The 20,732-nt window shown below is 38.5% G+C and overlaps 2 pseudogenes; both read left to right on the forward strand.

The window, feature by feature from the left end:
• The window catches only part of LOC115071237, a 12,047-nt pseudogene extending 7,023 nt beyond the window's left edge, over positions 1 to 5,024 (forward strand).
• A 151-nt stretch (positions 5,025 to 5,175) lies between these two features.
• LOC115071238 lies at positions 5,176 to 13,395 on the forward strand (annotated as a pseudogene).
• The last annotated feature ends 7,337 nt before the right edge of the window (positions 13,396 to 20,732 follow it).

Raw genomic sequence — 20,732 nt, forward strand, 5'->3', positions numbered from 1 at the left:
TGGTAATGTTTTTCACATCTACTAATTATTGTTTTTTAATCATTATTTTTTTATTTTTTTTTTCATACAGAAGAATTCATTCCAAAGCAATTGACATTGAGACGTTTTCACATGCATTTCTAATCTCTATATACATGACTATCACTGGTCACAGTCGCCCACCTTCTGAGCTCCTCGGCATTTTGTGCATATCTTACACAGACAAAAAAGGATAAAAACAAAATTCAAAACAATATTATAAAATGTCATAGTTTACATGAAAAAGAAAAACCTACAAATAATCTCCATGTATCCATTTAAAAGCATATAACCCATGGATGTGGATGTATTAGAGGGCATGGAAATTAAGCTCATCAGAGCTACTAATTTAGATTTCTGAAAACTAAAACCATTGTGTGGACTTTATAATGTCATATTTAAAAGGTAATAAACACAAGTAGTACTTGAGTCACTTCTAAGGGTTAAAAAAAGACACGCAGGAGTGGGGATATCTAGTATAAAGAAACCAGCAAAATGCAAAGAATACTGGCATAGGAACCAGAGTGTTGAAACTCCAAGCATGACCCTCTCTCAATAACTCAACATTTAGCATGAAAATCTTCCTTGTTCTTTCTGGGTTACAGTTTCTTCCTTCATCTAAAACAAAAGGAATTCAACTAGAGGATCTAAGTTTTAAGACAGTGAGATGTTTTGGAACTATGTCATAGGACAGTGAGAAAATAACCAATAATATTTAGCACAATCATCAAAACTTGTGAAGTGAAAACAAAACTCTCCATGATTTAAAGTGCTCAGACCTTACCATTTGAGCTAGACATGTAAAGCTACCTAAGAAACACTTCCAGGGGATTATAATGGAGCTGCATGCACACTCCATTGAGTCTGTGTCTAATATGAATGGTTTAACTACTCCAAGTAGCTGCATGTGATGATACATGAATGGAAGTTGTTTCAATTAAGATTCTCATAAAGATGACAAAAGGATTGACTCAGAATGGCCAGATTTATACTCTGAAAAAAGAATATATTGCTTCTCTCTGTGCTTAATGATGCCTTATCTGTAAATGATCCACAGTGGACTCTAGCAACTGTCTCTGATTTCTTCACACAAAATAATTTAATGATAACTCATTACTAAAGTAGCTAAGGAACAGTAACTGGATTGATCTTCTATGTTCCACCTCCTATCATGCAGTTAGCTGCATGTTCACTTCTGGGTATAGAAACTTTTCACCAAGTCACAGTCTTCACTTGAGAGTTTTGCTTGATGTCTGCATTTACCTGTTCACGTTGCCTGTGGCAGCTTTCAGTCTCTGACTTGAAAATGCTATACCCCTGCCCTCCTTTCAGGACTGGTGACTGTGATGATCTCATGCCACAAGTTAAGCTCTAAGGAGAAAGTGTAAGCCCTACAATTCCAAGTTTTTCTTCCCAATAACTAAAATATGTCAAATATCTTTCTTTCATGTGGATGAAAGTAATACTTAGGAATACTGAAAAAAAGCCAGATCAGCTCCCCTTGATTCCTCCTCAGAAGTTAAGGTCTATCTTTTTTCTATGAGTTATTATCAGTCTTTTTTAGCGGTAGGAAAGCGTGTGCTAGCGATCAGAATCTGGTACTTATAAGTTGTGTATTGATATAGCACAACTGAACATATATGACAGTGGCTTAATCTTTGGGCAGTGGGTGGAAAGGACATAAAACTATCAAGCTAGAAGTCCAATAGCAAAACATTTGGTAAAACCCTATATTTTTTTCCTATGCTTGTTGTATCTTGTTGTACAAAGTGCCACAAAAGTTAGTATCACATAAACCAATTCAAAATTATTATATTACAGTTCTAGACATCAGAATTCCAATATGGATCACACTGGGATAACATCAACTTGCCTGCAAGGATGTGCTATTTTGTAGCTCTAGGAGAGAGCTCATGTCCTTGTCTCTACTAGATCCTTCATTCTTAGCCCATGACCTCCTCTTCCATCTTCAAATCCAGGAACAGTAGATCAAATTTCTTTTTCTTTTCTTTCTTTTTTTTTTTGAGACAAGGTTTTCCTGTAGCCTCAGCTGGCCTGAAACTCATTATGTAGATCAGGCTGTGGTCAATGTCACAGAAATTTGCTTGCCTCTGCCTCTCAAGTGCTGAGATTAAAGGCGTGTACCACCACACCTGGACAAATCTTTCTTATGTCAAACCACTCTAATCCAAGACAACTGGGGTCCAACTGACGCATGTTCCCATACCCTGGGCCAACTGCCTGATAATTTCAGAGACTGGAGTCAGCCTAAACTTTAACATGGTGTAGCTGTGCCTAAGAAGGTGCCTTATTACAACTTGAAAATCAGAACCCATGCTAACTGAGTCTGCTAGAGGAAAATGTTGAATGTTTTCAAGATATCAGTCTATAATGTTGAATAAACTGAACTCCAGTAAGAGTCTACCTATTTGAAAGAAGACATGAAGGAAATTCTAGCTCTGTGTATGTAGACAGATTTTTTTTTCTTTTCCCTTTGCCTAGGACCAAGTTCCTGATTTTTTAGTCTTAGAAGACTGAAGAATTTAATAGCTTCTCTACTTGAGTAACTCTGTAGAAGCAGCCTCAATGGAGACAAGACTGCAGCAAAAACTTTTCTCAAGCATTCCCAGTGAATGTTCTCTGCCAGGCAATGGGAGACGGTGCCCACTGTGGCACACACTCCACCAAGGATATTTCATTCTCATGCAAATCTATTTTTAATGGCCTCAGTTACCTTACAGAAAGGCCAGTATAGAAGTGAGCAGGACACAGAGGAGAGAAAATAAAAACATAATTTTTTCATATTTAATAAGTATATTAGACAAGACCATTGGCTATTGCAACTATTTCATGGGATTGACTAGAAGCAAGTATACCTAGATAGAATTATGCTACCAAATAAACAAGAAAACTCAGATGGCCAAAGCCTGAGGTTCCTGGAACCTAAAGTCCTATAGATCTTTGAACCTTAACTATCAGATTTGGCCACTAGGAAGGATATTCTCTCAAGTGTCCATGTTAGCTGCAATAAAAGAAGTCCATGGACAAGAAAAAAAAAAATCTCAAAACAAAAGGCTGAGATTGGAGGCAGATAGAGCCAGATAAGATAAGATGAATTAAGGCACTGGCCTCAGTTACAAAAATCAAGGTGATTCAGAAAAGTCGGTAATTAGGACAGTGTTTTATGCAATCTTCAATAAAGCAAAATTAGTGCAACAACCCATAATATTTTAACCATCCAAAAATCCAAAATGTTTTTTTAAATTTCAATGAGGGCAAGATCAGTGGCAGAGCCAGAGGCGCCTAAGGCAAAGGAAATCAGTAATACTGATCCCATCTTTATAAAGATTGATTTTGTTTGTCATAGATCCATTGCATTCATTTTATTTTATTAAGTTGTGTACGTGTGTGTTTTGTACGTGTGCCCTCTGTACATGTGCCCACTTAGAATTTTATGCCTATGTAAAGATTCTCAGCCACTCTACTGGCTATTCTCTGTAGTCTGAGCCTGGGGAAAACACAGAAGGCTTTAACCCAGAAGGTTCTTCCTAGAGAGCAGAACCAGCACTGCCAATGAGCTAAAGAAACAGTTTACTCAACTTCAAGGCAAAAGAGCTACTATATACTGAATTGGATCTCCCTCAACATCCTATGCTGGAGCTTTATCTCCAAGACTCCATGACTACATTGGAGACTGAGGTTTTAGGGGCAAATACATGATTTTGTGTTGGGTTGCATTTATAGCTATCCACGGCAGAAATGCAGCCCACAGGTTAGACTTATTTAGGAAGGCTGACATCTGGAATTTCTTATGCCTTTATGAAAGAAGAGACACACCAGTGATGCATACAGAAGAAAGACAGTAGGAGAAACAGTGTGGTGGTCATCTGCAGACCAACTGGACAGGCATCGGAGAAACAAATACTCTGACCTCAGATTTGCACCTCTAGTACTGTGAGAAGACATATTTCTGTTACTTAAGTACTCTGTGATACTTTGTGATGGTGCCCCTATAAAACCCACAGGAGTCCTTAGGATTCATGAATAACAGTGTTTTCTATTTGCTATAGTGATGCCTATTCTGACACCTCGTTTTTCTATGTGGGGGAATATGGGAATTTTTAAGTTTTAATTGCTGTTGGAAGCTTTCAATCATGTCCGACCCATGACCTGTGAGCTGCATTTCTGCCATGGATAGCTATAAATGCGACCCAACACAAAATCATAAATTTATTTAGATACATTTGAGATATCTTTGTAATTTTTAACTTCATTGTGTGATTCTCAAGCATGAACTTTGTAGATGACAATGTTATATTGCAATATCAAAAGGACTAGGTGATTATCAATAATAAAAAAGTAGAGGACAATAAATTGTATAAATGTACAAAATATTCAAAGAATAAATAACAAATGCACATTTAAAAGGATGGATGTGGAGTTCTTTCCTTTTGCTGCTATACTGTGAACTCGGGCTTCAGAAGAGGCTTGCTTCTAATGTGGCGAAAAAAAAAAAAAGGACTGGTTGGGCCCCAATGAGACCAATGAAATCACCAACATTGACTTAAGTCAGCAGATCTGGAAGCTATTCAAAGATGAGCTGATCATCTGTAAGCCCATGACTATCCAGTCCTAGGCTTGATCCTGCAAAACAGTTTGGCTCACTAGAAGGGTGGGCTTATAAGCATAAGTAAGTGGAAGGGTACTGCCAATGCTTGAATGCCTGAGAAGGTGACATGCATGAGAAAGATGCAGATACTGTGCAGGCTTCTCTGGAGATTCTGTGGATCAAAGAAGAGTGACTACCATGTGGAAGAAAAGGGGGAATGTATTTTTAAAAAGTGGATTCTCATAGAAAACATACACAAGCTGGAGGTAGACAAGGCCTATAAGAAGCTCCTGGATGACCAGACCAAAGTTTTCAGGTCTAAGTTCAAGGAAGCACACAAGTGCTATGAAGAGTCCTCCAGGCCAAGAAGATCATAAAGACACTATCCAAGGAGTAAAAGACTGAGAAACGGAGCTCTACTCTCATGTAGAGTGAAATAACTGACCTTTCAGGTTGCAGTTCACTGGTAAGAACGTACACTTACTCCTTATGAAGGGGACTATGGATCACCTGAAGATCTGATGCTCTCAAGCTGGATACAATCACTCATGTGTGAACATCAGAGAAGGTATGAGTATTTTAAGAGCAAGGAGAGGGATACCTAAGAAAGTCAGAGGAACAGACCAACATCAAAGTAACTACTGACCCTCAACATCAACATTTTCTTTAGTAATAAAACCCCCAAATCTCAGCTCCCTCAAGGCGTTCAAACAAAAAACAAAGCAAAACAAAATCTTAAATGGAATTCCTATTATATTCTGAACAAGAGACTGCATCGAAGAGATGTGTTTAAATGCAAGATCATGTCCTAAAAAGAAAAAGACAGGACTCCTCCCCTACCTCTTCATCAAGATGCTTCCAATGTTGACCTTGTGCTTTAGAGATTTTCCATTGTGCAAATACAGTCTGCACCCACCACTGCACAAACCACAGATGTCTTTCTCACTCAGTCTGTTCCAGCGTCTTTAGACAAGAACATATGATCAAGAAATATTCATGGCTATGTCCTTAAATATTCAGCAAAATAAGCTGGAGTCTACTCTCTTCTGGACTTAATTTGAGCAATTCTGGTAGTTCAAATTATGTTGAATATGAAGTGATTAAACAGTTTGGGGATTTGTCTAGAAAGGCTGTTTAGCAGCTATAAGACTTCAAATAATAAGACCCTTAACAAGAGGGAATCATCTTTCTCTGCACATAGTAGCTCACACGTAAGTTGGGATTAGTGTGCTAGGGATGTAGTATGCCTCTTCTTCTTTGCAGCTTTGTCACCTCACATTTCTATGCCAGCCCTGACCTATCTTCTGAACTTTACTCGGTTGCCTAACCAGCATTTCCACTTGGGAATCTAAAAGAAATCTCAAATTTAAATTTCTAAAACAGAACTCTTGCTTTTCTCCCCAAAAGTATATCTGCTGTTTTCTCCATGTCAGCAGATGTATCACTCCTTACCCAGATGTTAAATCTCAATGGCTTTAGACCAAAATTCTAAGAATTATCATAGATAAATTCTGACACCTTGAAAATGTGTCCCAAATCTGATGGTTTGCACCCACCCCTCACTGTTCTTCCAATTCTCTGCATTGTAAAGTCAAACGGGCAACCTGGTAGGACTCCATGCTTCCACTTTTACATCATGTAATTTGTCCCCCAGGCCAGAATAGACTGATATTCTATTGCTGTTACAATAGATTACTACAAATTTAGTAATTTATGTAATATAAATTCATTCTCACTCTCTTGTAGGTCAGTAAAATAATCTGAATGTTGGTAGACTAAGGCCAAGGGTTGTCTAGCCACCTTTTTCTTTGGAGGCTATAGTATAGAATCCAGTACCTTCCCTTCTCCAGCTTCTGCACACTGCCCATACTCCATGAGTCACTGCTCCATTCCACCATATTCAAAGATAGCATCACGTGGACTAAGTCCTTCTCACACCACGTCACTTTGACTTCTTTTACTAGACTCTTTCATCCTTAAGAGCACTTACTAGTTACACTGGAACCACCTGCATCCTCCAAACAATTTCCTTAGTTTATAATTAGTTGGCTAGCAGCTAGCCTTATATCTGAGTCTTTACCACTTGTAATGTAAAATATTTATAGGTTTCAGGACTTGGACCATGGGTATCTTGTCCTCTGCCTTTCTTACAATATTTACATATGTAAATCAGATCTTCTCTACTTCTTATGTCCTCCATTGCTTTCTCATTCACACTTAGAAGAAAACCCAAGGAAACATGTCTTTCCTTAGATGTCCACTTTCATGTTATCCCCCATCCTCCTGCCCCCCCCATTCCTATGCAGTTTCATCCTCCCTGTTGTTGTTTGTCAGAATAACAACCTCACCCCTACCTCATAAACTTCTAGGATTCTTTTCCCTAGGCATCTACATTATTCTCCCCCTCACTTCATTCATTCCTCTGCCCAAATGGGCCATGTTCAAAACTACCATCCCTGATCATTATCTGTCACTGTTATTCATGGTATTGGCTATCAGCCCTGATGGTGCCACGACAACAGCCTTACCCTGAGTTATGGTTATTTGCTGATGGCATATACTTATAGATCAATTTATCCACTTATTATCAGTGTTTACCACTAGAATGTGGGCCTCTATGAGGACAGGGCATTTGTGTGTCTCACTCTCAGCTTCATCTGCAATATATAATAGACATCGAAGAGGTGTTTGTCAATGGGAAAATAAATGTGAGAATAAAATAGAGATATTTTCAACATTTTTTTTCTAGTCTCATACATCAAAATAGCCCAACCACTCATCGCAAGAAATGAACCATTTGGATTCAGAACAGCCCATGCAGAATTCAGTCCTATTTGCAATGCAATTGAAAGCTAGGGATTTGTTCCATTTTCTTCTTTGTGTCTTGGTTTTCTAATGAGGTGTTTAATTCCAGCCAGCATGCTAAGCATGTGCAGGATCTGTGTTGAGCCTCCCATTCCACCTTGGGGAGTCTCACGCAAACTAGGGCAGCATTATTAATTCACTGTCTACAGATGCTACAGTCACACCTTGCAGACTGTCAAAGAGGAGTGACAGATGTGCCGTGCCCAGCAGCCCCAAAAGGCTATCTACTGGGTTCTAGATTAATAGCTTTCAGACAAACCTTATTGGTCAAGTAAAGTTTCCAACTTCAGTGTGCTGGATAGCTTTCGTGTCAACTTGACACACCTGGGTTGAGGGAGCCTTAATCTGGAAATTGCCTCTATTGGACTGGCCTGTGGCTGTGTCTGAAGGGCATCTTCTTGATGAGTGATGCGGGAGGGCCCAGCCCACTGTGGGTGGTGCCACCCCTGGGCAGGTGGGCCTGTGTTGCATAAGAAAGCAGGCTGAGCAGGGGCCAAGGGAGAAAGCCAGTAAGCAGCGTTCCTCCATGGCCTATGCTCCTGCTCCTGCCTCCAGGTTCCTGCCCTGAGTTCCTACCTTGGGCTCCCTGATGAACTGTGACCTGGGAGTTGTAAGCTGAATAAACCCTTTCCTCCACAAGTTGGTACTGGTCAGAGTGTTTTGTCACAGCAATGAAGAACAAACTAAGACATTGAGGAAAGTTGTGACTTAAAGAAAACATTGTTTCAGAGCAGAGATTGCTTGATCTGGTTTGTTGTCAACACTGTGAAACTAATCATCTCAATTCAGAAAGATGTGTATAAAACAACTCTTCCAAGGGCCAAAGCATATGTCAGGAGCCATAGCTTCCAAAAGAGAAGGAAATACTATCTGTTCTAGTTTTCTGTTGCTGTGATAAAACACTTCAATAAAAGCAACTTGAGGGCAGAAAGGATTTATTTGGCTTTCACTTCCATATCACAATTCATCTTTGAGGGCAGAGACCACAGCAGGAACCAAAGCAGAAACCTGGAGGGATGCTGATTGCTTTCTTAAACAGCCCAGGACCACCTGCACATGGAATGATGCTGCCCATATTGGGCTAGAGCCTCCTACATCAATTAATAATCAAGACAATTTCCCAAAGACATTCCCACAGATCAAATATGATCTGGAAAATCCTCTCAGTTCATATTCCCTTCTTAGGTGACTCTAGTCTGTGCCATTTTGACAGTTAAGCTAATTAGAACACTCCAGTCCTTGTCAACTTGACTCACAAACATATCACTGTTTTTCCTTTCTTGATTGAATTGTTTTGAGAATTTCATACATCATACATTTTTATTGTATTTATGTCCCCTCTGCTATCTGGATCCCCTTTACTCCCCTTACCAATTTCATGTCCTCTAATATACTAATATACATACATATATTTATATATATATGTATAATACATGCATGTTAAGGCCCATAGAATAATTCTGTTTCCAAATGTCCTTTCATGTAGATCCATCTACTGGAGTCTCGTTAGCCAACCAAGAGTCACACCCTTAAAAGAGACCAACTTTTCCTTTCCTAGCAGCCATCAGTTTCCAATAGTTCCTCAGGTAGGGTTGGGGTTTCTTACCCACTTACCCACAATTATGCTAGGATTTTTTCTGGCTTGAGCTTACGTGGTTCTTGTTCATGCAGTCACACTTGCTGTGGGTTCATATGAATAACTTCCCAAACTGTGTCTCTTTGTTGTCATCCACCACCTCTCACTCTTACAATCTTTCCACCACCTCTTCTGCAATCATCCCTGTGGCAGAAGTTTGATATAGGTGTCCAATTCAGGAATAATCACTCTGCAGCCTCTTATTCTTTGCACATTGGCCAGTTATGGGTTTCTGTGGTAATAATAATCTATTGCAGGAGGAAGCTTCTCTGGTGAGAGTTGAGAGATACATTAATCAATGGGTATACCAATAAGTCTTAGGAGTTGCTTTAATAACTACATCTATTTAGCACACCAACAGTATTAGGCTTTCCCCTATGGCTTGTGGCCTGTCAAGCCAGTTGTTCCCAGACCTGATATTAATGTCAGATATGGACTCTGTCTTATGAAGCGGACCTTAAATCCAATTAGAAAGTGATTGGTTACTCTCATAATATTCGTGCTACTATTGCACCAGAGGTCGTATCTTGCCAGGACAGTTTTTGAAGTACACAGGATTGATAGTTTGCTAAGGTTAATGATTAATTTTTTTTTTCTTCCCGTAGTATGAATAGCGCCTTCCAACACTATAAATGCTAGCCAGTAGAGATTAAGCTTTGAAATCAGTACCAGCTTGATTTTTTTTGCTTTTCTATGGCTCATGTATGTAGTGTGTTCAGCAATAGGATCTTACCATGAAGATATGGTGGTAACAGGAGTAATGACCACTATTGTTTGAAGGTCTCTAGGACCCTGGTCAGCAGCATCAAAAAAGAAAATTCATCTTTTCTTAGTTTTTACTTCGTTAGTTTATGGTGTCTGGTAAATGGCTGAGAAATGCTTTAAAACTGTTCAATGCCTTTAATAATAAGGGAAATACAAATTAAAACCACTTTGAGATTTCATCTTACCCCAGTCAAAATGGCTAAAATCCAAAAAATCAAATAAGGACATGGAGAAAGGGAAACTCTTATCCACTGCTGGTAGGAGTATACACGGGTGCAGCCACTATGAAAATCAGTGTGAAGTGACTCAAAAAACTAGAAATGATCTACCCTACGAGCCAGCTATACCACTCTTGGGCATGTACCACCAAAACTCTATAACCTATCCTATAGAGATACTTGTTCATACATATTCATTGTTGCCCTTCTCATAATAGCCAGGAAATGGAAACAATTATATGTCCATCAACTGATGAAAGTATCATACATTTACAAAATGGAATATTATTCAGCTTTCAAAAACTGAAATTATGAAATTCGTAGGTAAATTGAGGGAACTGGAAATAATCATCCTGTTAGGTACGGTACGAGACACAGAAAGTTTAACATCATACCTTCTCTCTCATATCTGGATTCTAGCTTTGAATTCTTAAACATATTTCAGTTGGAAATTCCAGAGAAGTTGGGAAACAAATAAATGGCCTCGGGAGAGGGGCTTTATGGGAGATAAGATAGAATGCAGCGATATGATGGTGGAAAGGGGAATAATAGAGTAAGGTGGGGTTAGTTGGGGGAGGCAATGGTAGGGCAGGGCAGAGAAGGGAGAATGGAGGATGATACCTAAAGGTAAGGACCTTTAGAAAAAGGCATATTGAAACCTACCACTATAGAAGCTTCTTAAAGCAGATACATATGCATTATAAAAGGAGTTATAACAAACATATCCCTTTTAAACTGTAACTTTTTATCCTTGTCCCCAATATCTCATGCTAATGTCACAATAAAAGATGCAGTCCAACTTTTAAAAGTCCCACAGCTTTTAACAACTTCAACACTTAAAAAAGTCCAAGGTCTCTTAAAAACTCATACACATGCTATGTATGAGTTCTTGTGAAATTGAAAAACAAGTTGCATACTTCTTATTTCAAAAGGGAAGAACTGGTGAATAGGAATAATCAGATCAAAGCAAAACAAAAATCCAGCAGTGTAAATGAAAATACTATAGCTTGGTTTGACATCTGGGAATCACTCATGATTGGGGAGCCCCACTTCTCCAACTCTGCTATTCAAACACATATAGCTTGCCTCAGGCTTAGGCCCTCCTTCCACTTCACAACTGTTGCTGTTCTTGGCAGACATCCAATCTTAATATCTCCAATAGCCTGAGGTCTTGACTACAACTGAGGCTGCACCTCCACAATGCCCTCTCCTGGCCTCTCCAGGGATTCTGACCTTGCCTTTCAGTTCCAGGCTTCAACAATATTCCATAAACCCTTCCATCTTACATCTTTCATGGCTTCAAAATGAGTATCACACTGGCACCTTCTATCCATTGCCAAGCTCAGCTGCCAGCTTGAGATATAGCCTTGGCTCCTTTGACCACGACTTTTGTATGTTGGCTCTGGGAAAAATAGTCTCTTATTGTTTCTATAAAGCATAGGAATTTTCACCTCAATGCTGATCTCTTATTAATAACCAGTCAACCCCAGCTCAATGAAGCACAGGCTTTACCTCAGTGGTGCTGATCTGTTATTAATCACAGCTGATTTTTCAGCCCTAACTGATCAGCACACACTTACTGTCTGCCAATTTTTTATACAAATGGCCCGATCCCATATCTAGATAGAATCTTTGCTTTCTTCTGAGACCTCCTGGGCAAGGCCTCCATTGTCTTCATTTTTCTCATTCTTACCTTCTAAGCTCTCACAAAAACAACCCATTAAGCTCTGCCCACATCATTCAGTGTCTTTTCCAGTCCAAAGTTCCAAAATTACTTTCTTATCTAGCCCAGGATCACCTGCCCAGGGAACGATTCCTCCTAGTGGGCTGGACCCTTTTACATCAACTAGTAATCAAGGCAATCCTCCACAGACATATCACAGGTTTTTCTCATCTGGGCAATCCCTCAGTTGAGGCTCCCTTCTAAGGTGATTCTAGACTGTATCAAGTTGACAGTTGAAGCTACCTAGGGCACTATCTTTGCTCTCTGGACTTTTCCTCTCATTGACAAAGTCTCACAAACCTCTATGAATGTGTCAAGAAATTTAGAGAAATAACTTGCCTTCAATTCACCATTTAAAACATTACATCTGGGTTCTCACATTTGCTGTACAAAATAAATAAAAATGACCACCACTAAATCTACTGCCTACTTTTTGGTATCATGATTATAAAGTAGGATTATATAGTAGTATGAAATTCATTGGACATGTGAGTAACCACTAAGTTGATAGCTGAGATAGTTTTCATGTGTACCTAGACTGAAACAGGTTTCCAACTCAGTAACGTCATGCTATACATTCTGGTGACCAAGTCTTAACTTCATGTACATAAAAATCACCTCCTTCTCAGCTGGTTTACTTCTCCTGAGCTCTGTCTGTGAAAATCCTTGATTCATATCTTAACTCTTGACCTCTTTTCTGTTGCTGGCCATTTATAAACGTCCAATAGTCTAAAACTTGAGGAAAAGATTCTTAAATAGTTTACTTGCAAGTAGCATAACTCTATCCTGACTTCTAAATTTTTTTTATTATTTTTATTTTTTGTGTATATTTCTTACATGTGCACCCATGTTGTGCAATGCTCATGGAATTCAGAAAAGGGGGTCAGATCCCCCATAACTGGAGTTATGGCTGGCTGTTTGCTGCCATGTAGGTGCTGGGAATCAAACTTGGGTCCTCTGCAAGAGCAATCAGTACTCTTAACCACTGAGTCATTTCTCCAGCCCCTAGTAGGAACACATTTCATTAAGTAAGATTTTAATTAAGACCATGCTACCTTAAGCCGAAATGGAGGAGTGTGAGAGAGCTTTGCCTCTGGTGTATTGTGGATAACTATGGTAGGACCTTACCATGGATATGATCAAGTGGTGCTATCTTTAAAACCATCAAAGGTTTTCAAAGCTCTCCAGTGAAAGTAAACCACAGATCAGGAAGGAGTTTAACAGCTATTGGGCTCCACATTTAAGAGGTAGCTTTGCAGTTTGGGGCTGTCTTTCTTCCACAATTGCCTGTAGTATGATTCAAGTTAAAGGAAAGAAAGATCCCACAAACTCTATCACAAGTGATGCCTTAACAGGAGCCATCCTGAAAGAAGAAATGAACTGATGGTCATGGTTGGATCAGTTGGGATGGTGTCATTCTCTTTAATTGAAGGAGCTGGTATCATGTTGACAAGATTTGCCTCTGAAGTTTCCTGATGGCCCTCAGTTTGCTGAAGACCCCTTCCAGTTGCCTTCAATCCAGGTATCACACACATCTTTAGGAGATTACCAACGAGATTAGTAGGACTTGTTCCCCAGAATTTCTTTAACTGGATTATTCCTAGTTCAAGAAGAGTTCAGAATATCAGTTCACAGTCTGTCTAAACCATAGGTCTGATAACTGTGGGGCTGAATAGGCTCTGAGAACATTTAGCTCTTTTTTCTATTTAAAGGGAAATAAACGGGAGAAAAAACGCTGGATTTATCCAGTCACATTTTGGTTGCATTTTTTATAAAAATAAATTTCTAATAAAATTTAAAACCATGTAGGTGCTTAAAAGAAGGACAACTCAAACAGTCAACAATGAAGCATGGCCATCATTTCCTTGGAGATGTCTCTCCGTGTGTGTGTGTGTGTGTGTTAAGTTATTCAAACAATAAAAAGCTCCTAGAACTTCAAAAAAGTTTTTAATTAAGTTACTAAGCAATAACTGGAAACACAACTGTGCAAAATTACTAAAATAGTTGTTTATTTTCACCCTGAACTTCGAGAAATAACACAGATCCCAAACTAAGAAAATATATAACATTAATGTTTTCACAGCATGGACGCACAGGTAGGTAAGTAGACAGAAAGGAAGCTAGATAGACAGATACGTAGATAAAATAGAAACTGAGCAGCCAAAGCTTGTCTAGAAGACGTGAACATTAATCCATAGCACATATATCCAGTCCACTTAAGGATATCCATGGCATGGCCAGGATAAAAATTCAAATAATGGGGTACTCAGAAAATCTGATCTGATCAGATCTGATCCCATGCATTATTTTTGACAACAAAAACCCAAGCTCTCTGAGATTAGTGAGAGGACAAAACAATGGTCTGAAGCCCAAGATCACTGAAAGATGCTTACATAGGTATGAGCACAGTAGTGCTTTGCTCTGGGTCTTCCAAGTAGATGCTCACAGAACTGATGACAACCTCGAGATTCAGCCTTTAAAATAAACATTGCCTATAAGCAGACATCTTAAGCCATTTCAATGAACAATTATCTCTTCTCTTAACTATTTGTATCTCTATGTTCTCCCAGTACAGGAAGTGTTATGGCATCAATAGCAATTACTATCCATATCTTTTGTGATTGGAGGTAGAAGCAGAGTGAGGGAGCTACCAGGACTGAGTTTTCCCTTGTGCAACAACTGTTTCATGTATTTACAAATTTAATCCTTACCAGTAACCAGTTGTTATCTAATATTTTGATTTTAGAAATTAGAAGCTTGAAACTTGGGGTTTTCTAATATCAAGGGCTGGAATTCATATCCATATATGTCTTATACTTAAGGCTATGTTTTTATCAATGTGTTGTTTTCTTGAGGTTTGAAGTTTCAAGGAAGGGAAAGGGGGAATTAGAAGGAAAGAAAAACATAGAGTTGAAGTCATACTCCACTTAGGCCAGAACTTATAGTCCCAAAAGCCCTGCGAGCACTTTCAGGGCCTGTAGTGTACAGGTGGTAGGCAAATATTTGAAATCTGTTTTTAATTTTTAAATAGTATTTTTTAATTTTTGAGAATTTTATACAGGCAATTGTGAGACACTCAACATGGGTGTTAGGAACCAAATTCAGGTCCCCTGTAAAAGCAGCAAACACTCTGAACTGCTGAGCCATGGCTGCAGTCCCAGATATTTGAAACCTTGGTAAGGAAATGGCTTTAGTAACCCATGAGTTCAGCATCTTTACCTTAGCTTTAAAGGAATCAAGACTCAGAATGAAGTAGCTTCTTAGTTAAAATCTGAGTATTTTTCCAATTCAAAAATAAATTAATTTTTACTACATATGAGGTATAAAAATAATGCATATGTGTGAAGTCATAGGAGCCTGTATATCTTGATCTTTTTTTTTTCCTTTTGGTCTTTTTGAGACAGGGTCTCCCTGTAGCCCCAGCTGTCCTGGAACTTACTATATAGACCAGGCTGGCCTTGAACTCACAGAGATCTGCCTGCCTCTGCCTCCCAAGTGCTAGGATTAAAGGTGTGTGCCACCACGCCTGGCATAATCAATTCCTCCACCTAATTTTCCTCAAGAAGAAATCCTTCTTAACTGCAGTCATTTTCTGTGAAGGTCAAATTCATTTGCAGAAGAAAAGACATAACTGAATGTGGGACTTGAGATTACTCAGAAATCCTAATGTCCATTCACAGAAATGGAGACTTTGAAAAGACTTTCTTTTACAGTAAAGTGTGAATCCAAACTGCTACCCAAAAAGAAAACAGATTTGCCTTTGACCCCAGATATATCTGGTTCTTTGCATAAAAAGCATGGGTTAAAGGAAGACATTTACTTGCTGTGTTGCCTCAAGTCACTAAACTTCTCTGAGCTGCATTTTAATCATCACTAAAATGAAGACAGTAATAGTACAGAGGTTCCTCATTATCTCAGTTTTATTATGAGTCTGCACAATAATGAGACTTCACAGGAAAGCAAAAGTCATCATAACATGAAAATATTCTCTAATGCTCTAATGACTTGATCATTTTTAAAATTAGTTTGCTCTCCACATCCCTTCTCTCTGAAGATTCATATCTATCCCAACCATTAAATCAATGTCTTTGATCATTAGTCGATAGATATCATGCAAATCCTTCGCCGAATAAAACTCCAAGTCTTTAAAAAGCTGCAGTATTTCAAGCAAGAAAAGAGAGTGGAATTGGAGAAGGGTGCAAGTCACACACAAAGCGACTGGAAGACGAAGATTTGGCCTACTTCGGCAGCTCAAAACTCAGAAGAAATGATAAGGCTGGTGACAAGGTGGAAATTTTAATGGAAAACGATTTGAATATCAAAATAATAAAAGTCCTTGGGAAAGCTGATTAAACCTTGACTGTTTCTCAGAAGTGACCTTCTTTTACAGGATGCATTTTAAGTTAATTAAACATGAAAGGATGCTGCACTGTGTTCTCCCATAGTTTTGCCAGAAATCATGTTAGTTTTTTAAAAAGACCTTCATTGTTTCCAACAGTTAGCCATCATTCTCATAACTAAAAGTAGTATTTAGAAAAACATTATTTTTATTACTTTAACCCATTTTTAAAGATAAAGCCTCAATTGAATCCCTTTTCCCTTTCAGACTGTGACATTTTTGTTTCAGCTTTAAGTAAAGTCCCGTGTAGTGAATAATTGTCTTTGCATAATAAGGTTCTCTTTTATCCGCAGCTCTTTTTTTGTTATAAGGAACAAGTGAGATGAAACTTGCAAATGCGTTTTGGGACTTCTAAAGTGCTATCTTAATGTTGGAATTTACTTTGTTTTCTGAAGACTGTTTTGTTTACTATGTGCAAGTTACTTTCATCTACATTATTTATTTTACTCAAAAAAACTAGTGGAGATAAGGACCTATCATCCTCAAACTATAAATGAGAAAAATAAATTAACCTGTCCAAGGTCACACAGCTGTTAGGTAGATTAACTATACTCAGGTCCCAAATTGACTGTCTTCAAGCCCAGGGCCTTCATTTTACTCATTTATACTATAAACCCCCCATTTTCTCATTCTGTGATGGTCATCTATCAGCATTTCATACGGTTCTACCAGACATGTCCATTCAAGAAGTGCTTATGGCTATCTACTTCCCATCAGATATTAGCCTGAATTCTAAGGATGTCATGGCAGACAATAAGAGAAATACCTCTGCTCACATAGAAGCTTCATTCCAACATGTTGAAATGCTCCATAGAAAGCAGCAAGCAACATACAGAACCAATTAGCCAGATAATGTAGCACTTCACACAGATCAACTCATGTAATTCTCATAATAACATTATGTGAATATCCTCATTTATTAACATCTATTCAATATCTCCATTTATTAAATGAAAATACTAAGAAGCAGTGATGTCAGGTTACTGTCCTGAGTCCTATAATTGGTGGTGGAAAAAACAAGTGTCAAGTCTCACTGACCTCTGTCAGGGTCACTTTTAAGTGATATGCTAGACAACAGTTGATGTGATAGAAAATAACTGGATAGCTAATAGACAACTGCAATTGCTTCTCTGCATTTTTATTAGTAGTAGCATATTGCTGAGTCTTCATAACAAGTTAACAACATATAATGAATTATCTCAACAAATTTATCTGGTTCTTTTGTTAAATGGGAATGGTAGGAAATGGACTACATCAGACAGGAATATTTTTAGCCACAGTCTATACTACTGCTTCAGCTCCTAGCATCTCCTTATGGGTCTACAAAATTTTATTAATATTGTCTCAAGTATTCATAGCCTTTAGGACAATAGCTTATGACTCAATAATACTAGAGTTGATCCATGCGCTCTGGGGCCACAGCGTCAATGAAAGCACAAAACTGAGGAGTGCTGGATGAGCTGAAGACTAGAAATAGCTGATTTCAGGATGATTTCATCTCTCTCCAGTTGCCTCTTTACTTACTGTTCAGCTGTGATCCTTGTTCATCCCTAGATCTGAAGATCAGAGGAAATGATGATCGTATTTCCAATTAGAACAAATAGTAGCTATCCTGAGTCGTATCATTAATCCTTTCAGGGACATTTGTATTGTGTTACTTATTCTGCACCCTAATGAGGCATAAAAGAACAATCTCTTTCCTTTTCCTGTCTCTAAATGCAGGTCCAAATAATTACTCCTGCTGCTGGAGACTAAGGTTAATTTGAAATAAAGACTCGGCTGGGGAAATTTTCACTTGTCTAAGCAATAGAATCAAATGTGAATAGGCACTGTCATGAAACTGTCACCTGGTGACTTCTGTTTCTAGACTGTGTCTTGATTCAAAGGGTGCCTTCACTTAGTATGTGTCTAGTTTTTTTTAATGTGTGCTAAGAATTTTCCATTCTTTATGCACCAAAGTGGGTATGTAGATTAAGTCTATTCAACATAGCAACTTTTGCATTTATTAACTCAATTATTCATTCAATAACAAATGTGACAAACCTTAGAGCTGGAAATTCAGGGAGCATTGAGGTACAATTTCTACCTTTAAAGAATATAGACTGCTTAACTGTGGAGGGAGGTTTTGGAGCCAGAAAGGGGAGAGATAAATAAAGCTTGGGTGGTGTGAAAAGCCAGAGATAATGTATTAACTCACTCCCCCCGAAAAAAATAAACACACAGTTATCTGAATATGAGTATATGTACATACCTAAAGGCTATATAACAAGGGCCAGAAAAGAGAAACCTCCTTTCAAGCTGTTGGCCAGGGTAGTCCAAGAGACTCCCAAAATAACACTGGCTATTGCCACAGCCTTTGCTTACCACCACCCCCCCCCAGAACTTGAAGGCAAGACCCTATTGCTGAAGATGGGATGTACATCAAACACAGGACTTGGACCAGTGGAGCTGAAACTGACCTGGAAGCCTCCTCCTTAAAGACTAGCTCTCAAAGTTCTAGAGGATACTATACAAGTTGCTAAGGGGAAAAAAAAATCAGTCAGTGGTCCAACCCCAGACCCAATGCCTGAGAACCACAACAATGACCAGTACAAGAAACTGTAGCAGTGCATTAGTGGCACTTTTATCTTGGGAGTAATCAACAGCTGTCTAATTAGACTTAAAACTTTCTCAATGGGAGGGAACTCATGAGTGGTACTATAAACATAGCCAAATAGACTTTACTGGAGAGGTTACAGATCTCAGAGGAAATCTTATCTCTGTCATATTCCTAGACAAAAGTAATTTCCTATTGTATGCTAAATATGAATCCTTATATTTATATATAAATGCACCATTCACCACTCATCAAAGAAGCTTCCTTTTGACACAGATGGAGGCTATTAGAGTTCCACAACTAGTCACACACAGAAAATATGTGTCTGAGAGATGCCCAGCCCTAAGAGACACATTTACAATGGAATCTCTACACCTAAGATTCATGGAACATAGTAGAACAGGGGTAGCAAGAATACTAATGCATCTCTTAACTTTCACCAGTGAAATTTCTTCATACAACAGAGCGATGCACACAGAAGGCCACAGCTGGCCAAAGTGTAAAGAATAAGAGACTGCAAAGTGCATGTTCCTGGATAGGACTCCTGTATTAACATCATCCATCCATGGCTCAGGGATCATGTGAAAGAGGAGGCAAAGAGAATGTAAGAGCCTAGGTTGGTATATGAACATAAAGAATCAGAGTCTTCCATGCCTCTGGGAACTTACTCATATAAACTTGCAGCAATGGTGACATCATGCACAAAACCCATGCAAACTCATCAGACAAAAACTCAGCATAGAACTTGGGAAATGGGAAGCAGATCCTAACCTTAGCAGAAGAACTATTGGAAACTGATTACTGTTGGGTGAAGGAGAGTTGATATTCTTTAAGTGTGTGAGTCTAGATAGGATGACTAGACCTCCAGAGGATGTACTTATACGGAGGAACATATGGGTACAAAAGATTGACTCACTAAGCCTTAATATATATGACAGAATGCATGAAATCTGGTGAGGGGAGTGCGGACAGAAAGGAGAGTATCTAAATATGATTAAGACTCATTGTATAATATGCACAAAATACAATAAATATAACAAAGAATTTAGAATGCATTGAAGGAAGCAAGGAGTAGATGCTGAATTTAGCAATGATACCCAGCAATTAAGATTGTGAAACATAAAAGCATGGACAGTGGTTTTCTTCACTAGCCTCGTGTGTTTCTTTCAAGCCCTCTTTAATTCTATTCTCATCACGCTGAGACTGACATCTTTGATTTAGCTCTCCAAATACCCGAGGGATGTGACACGTCCTATGTTGATGACGTGCCTTGTTGTACTCAAGGGACTGTATCAGTGTCTTGGTTTGAGAAAAAAGTATTCGTGGGAAAGAAGCATACCAAAAAGACTTTTATGTACCCTTTACTTTTAAAGTGTATTTAATCCTGCCTTATTAAAAAAAAAATTAGCCCAAGTGCTTATAAAGTACAATATCTCAAATATTCAAAGTATTGGTAATCCCCTCACCCATTTCCTAATCAAGACCTGTCATAAGAAACATATTCTTTGTTTGCATTAATTTATGTAATTTCCATGTGAGAAAGACATCAGAAAATGGAAGGGCCTCTCATGCTCATGGATTGGAAGAATTAATATTGTGAAAATGACCATCCTACCAAAAGCCATTTATAGATTCAGTGCAATGCCAATCAATTTCCCCATGACATTTTTCACAGAATTGGAAAAAAAACACCCTAAGATTCATATGGAAGCACAAAAGACCTCGGATAGCCAAAGCAACCCTGAGCACTAAGAGCAATGCCACGGGGATTGCTATACCAGATTTTAAGATGTATTACAGAGCTATAGTCATAAAAACATCGTGGTACTGGCACAAAAATAGACCCATAGATCAATGGAACAAAATTGAAGACCCACATATGAGTACATGCAATTTCTGACAC

The sequence above is a fragment of the Nannospalax galili genome, unplaced genomic scaffold (assembly GCF_000622305.1).
Source record: "Nannospalax galili isolate Female #2095 unplaced genomic scaffold, S.galili_v1.0 scaffold17, whole genome shotgun sequence".
In the NCBI taxonomy this organism is placed as follows: Eukaryota; Metazoa; Chordata; class Mammalia; order Rodentia; family Spalacidae; genus Nannospalax; species Nannospalax galili.